Below are 4,017 nucleotides of genomic sequence, written 5' to 3'. Positions count from 1 at the left end.
GAAGGGCTCTGTGGGGTGGTGGGGGGCGGCTCTATGGGGCAGGGGTGGAGTTATTCCTAGATCGGGCAGGGCAGACCCTCCATTGGGCATCATAAGCTCAGCATGGATAGGAGGGGACCCTCCATTGGGCATGGGTATCGTAAGTTCAAAATGGATAGGAGGACACCCTCTATAGGGCAGTGAAGACCCTCCATTAGGCGTAAGCATCATAAGCTCGACGTGGATAGGAGGAGACCCTCCATTGGGCATGGGTGTCATAAGCTCGACATGAATAGGAGGAGACCCTCTATGGGGCAGTGAAGACCCTCCATTGGGTATGGGTATCATAAGCTTGACATGCATAGGAGAAGACCCTCTATAGGGCAGTGGAGACCCACCATTGGGTATGGGTATCATAAGCTTGACATGCATAGGAGAAGACCCTCTATAGGGCAGTGGAGACCCTCTGTGGAACAGGGGAGATGCTCTATGAAGCACGAGAGACCCTCTATGGGGCAGACCCCAGCAGGGTGGGTAGGTCCAGGTCAGCACAGGCCATCTGTGCCCAGGAGGCTAAGGAGAGCCCACAGGTCAGACCAAATTTAGGGGACCCCACACCCTGCTGCACTCCAGGCCAGGGTCTGGCAGGGCCAGTCTCTGTCCACCCTGCCCTCAGCTCAGCCGTGCAGCTGCACGGACATCAAAAAAAAAAATCCCACGTCACTTTTTCCAGAAGTAGGAGGTTTCCCACTGTCCCAAGGAGGTCTGAAGCCCCTGTCCCCACCTCCCTGCCTGGATTCCCATGGTGGTCTGCCTCGCCCCCACTGCTGCTCCATGCAGTAATTAAGGGTTTGCACAGAAGGCTGATTACATTTGCCAGCAATGCTCAGGTGGGGAGGCAGGGGAAGGGACTGGATTGACTCACAGGTGGGCTGGGACAGGGACAAAAAGCTCCTAAACAGGACATAAACCCCAAATCAGCTTGAGGACTCCAAACAACATGAGGACAACTCCATAGTCAGCATCACTTGTTCTCAGCATCGTCGGAAGGAGCCCGGTGCAGACCACCTGGACCTCCTGCCTCAGGGCTTGTATGTTGATGCAGCATCATGAAACTGGCTTTATTTGACAATTAAATTGTCATCCCCTGATCCCCCGGTATCCAACCTGGAGTGTCAGCACAATATCGCACTTGACTGGGCATGGAAGGTCAGCAAGGACAACATCCTACCATGGGACGGTGTGAAGAGCAGGGCAGGGAAGCAGCTAAGTCTCTCTTTACATCACCAAGCCCTGGTCACCAAACAGCCCCGGCAGATGACCAGCATCGCTCTGTGGGGATGCTGGGAAGGAAACCTGGCAGAAACAGGGAAAACGCCTGTTTCACAGATGGCAAAGTGAAGGGAATCAGGAAAATAAGCGTGCCACAGATGACCCCATATCTGAGGACCCAGCTGTCCACCCAAAGCACCTTCTGGGTCTTGGCACCTGAGCTGCTGGTTCCCTGCAGAGAATGGGACATCCATCTCCATCTCATGCATGACAGCAGGAGAGCAAGGGCAGGAACATGAGCAGCAAGAGGAGACGGGAACAGGGCTGTGGATCCCCACTCTCACCGAGTGCCACCACTCGCCCACACGTGAGACCTCACAGGGGTGCTCCAAGACCTGGAGTGGCTGCGCTGGCTCTGCCCACAAGTAGGTGCCTGTGGGCAACCCCACAGGCACCGAGCACCCCCGGGGATTTGGGGCTGGCCACAAACCCAGCCCTGCTCCCTAGGGAGGATTTCTTGGCAGACTCAGCTCATGTCCCATTTCACCACAGATCAGCTGCCAGATCCCTCCCTTGGGTCCAGGACCACGGGAACTGCTGTGCATCCTTTTTCTCTTGAGCTTTTTCTGCTCTGGATTTGCTCCCTGCCTGCCTCAGGTCCTCCAGCTTCTTCCTATCTCGGTGAGACTTTGGAGACCAAGGGCAGAGCTGTTCCTTGCCCTCAGCACCACCACATTTCCATCTCTTACAAGAAGAGGCATTCAGAAATCAAACGGATGCGTGCTCCCCTCACTCATGGAGGACATCTGGGGAGCCAAGGAGGTAACACAAGGCCAGCATAAGAGCCTTGCTGCCCAGTGCCCATCCCACACTACCTGAGGCTGGAGTAGGTGGTCAGGTTCAACCAAGAGAGTTCAGATCAGCCACCAAGTTCACAGCAGGTTCAGGATGAATCCACAAAGCCACATTAGGTCTAAGGGCTGGTCAATCCACTGGTGCAGAGCAGCAGGGACCAGGCCAAACCATAGCCAAACCAGAAACCAGCCACAACATAGGTCAGAGTAGGACTGACCCCTTCCCTGGGCGCACCTTAAATAGCCACGGGCAGGGTGTGGGTGGGGGGTCCCAGGTGGGGCTGGTCAGGACCATTAGGGTTTATTAGTGCCCTCAGGGCCCTTACAGTGTTCTCCTGCTTATTGTACTGTAGCTTTGCAAAGGGGCTTGTCCTATAAAAGAGGGGTTTTTTCCCCCCTTTTCTTTACCTGCTAACTCAAAATTGTGGAAGCTCCATCCCTGGAGGTGTTCAAGGCCAGGTTGGATGGGGTTTGGAGCAACCTGGGCTGGTGGGAGGTGTCCCTGCCCATGGCAGGGGGTTGGAATGAGATGATCTTCAAGGTCCCTTCCGACCTAAACCATTCTATGATTATCTTGAATTCTGCTGTTTTCTGTTTATCGTAGGGCCAGGGCTTTTCTCTTGCTGGCTCAGTTAGCAGGGCGCTAGTGCCACCCTAGGATGCTCCTAGGGTTCCTCTGGCATCTCGAGACAGCCCCAGCACCCCTGGGAGCCTGAGGCTGCATCCTCTGGGAGCTGGTCCCAGGAAGAAGCAGCTCCCAGACCCCGGTTAGGATCAGGGCAGGAGGTCCATCTGTGTTCCCCCCTGGGGCTCCAATCTGCCTGAGCATCAGCCTGCTGCCGAGTGCAACGTGATGAGCGCCTGAGACCTGAGCCGGGCCGATGTGACGCAGAGATGGACGGCAGCACCGAGACTTTCCTTGTATCGGATGCTTCGACTTTCCGAGCCGCTCCCGTGCAGGGCCACCTTGGATGAAAGAAAATATAGAGAGGGCAGGTGAAGGTCAGGGGCTTGGGTTACTGCTCCTCTCCAGCTGCCCTCTGCTCCGTTAGGAATATGTTCCTGGGATTTTTTTCCCCTCTTTTCCCAGCCTTGGCTGGGGCCATTGTCAGCTCTGGCTCCATGCTGTCCCCTGCATCCCTCTCCATCCTTGCTGCCGCCAGCGTTCCTCTCTCGGCTTCTTGGCCAAATGGTCCTTCCAAGCTCACACCTCCTGTGGGGTCGGGGCCAGGCAAGAAGGTCCCGCAGGGATGGGGACCCCCAGCCCTGCTGGGTGCTGGCAGCCCGTGGCACTGGGACACGGGATGCTCGGAGAGAAGCTGTAATGGGGAAAGGGAAGAAGAAACCAGTCCCTGTGTCCCAGTGTGGCCAGAGCGGGTGCTCAGGGACAACAGGCAGACGATACGCAGCATGCAATTGCTTTATTCCTATTTTTTTTTCCCTCTCCATTCTGCCTTTGCCATCTCCCCTCTTCTCCATTTTAAATGACTCCCTGTCTTCTCTCCCAGTGCTTTTTCTTTTTTTCCCTAGTCCCCCCGCTTCGGTTGGGGCTGTCTGTGCCTTTGTGTGTGTGTGTGCCCCCCCATCCTCTTTTTCCCACCCCGCTGTTCGCTGCAGCGGAGCTCATTTCAGCTATTCCTTTGGCTTGGAATAACCCATCCACTCTGTTGTCCTCCAACAAATAAGCTGACAGGCTAATGAATGGCTTCGGATGGTAATTAGCAGTGGAGTTGCTAATAATGAATTTCATTTACATTTTAAGCACTGCAGAGGCAAAGCAAGACCCCGTCATTAATGCCCCCAGCCCCCCCAGTTCTGCCGCAGCCTTTGGGGGGTGCGCAGCCCTTTGAGGGAGGCAGAAAAGCTCGGCCGTGGCTCGCACCTCGTCTGCCTCCATTTCGGGGCTGCGATA

The sequence above is a fragment of the Charadrius vociferus genome, unplaced genomic scaffold, assembly GCF_000708025.1.
Source record: "Charadrius vociferus isolate BGI_N301 unplaced genomic scaffold, ASM70802v2 scaffold356, whole genome shotgun sequence".
Taxonomy (NCBI): Eukaryota; Metazoa; Chordata; class Aves; order Charadriiformes; family Charadriidae; genus Charadrius; species Charadrius vociferus.
This window is presented reverse-complemented; position numbering follows the sequence as displayed.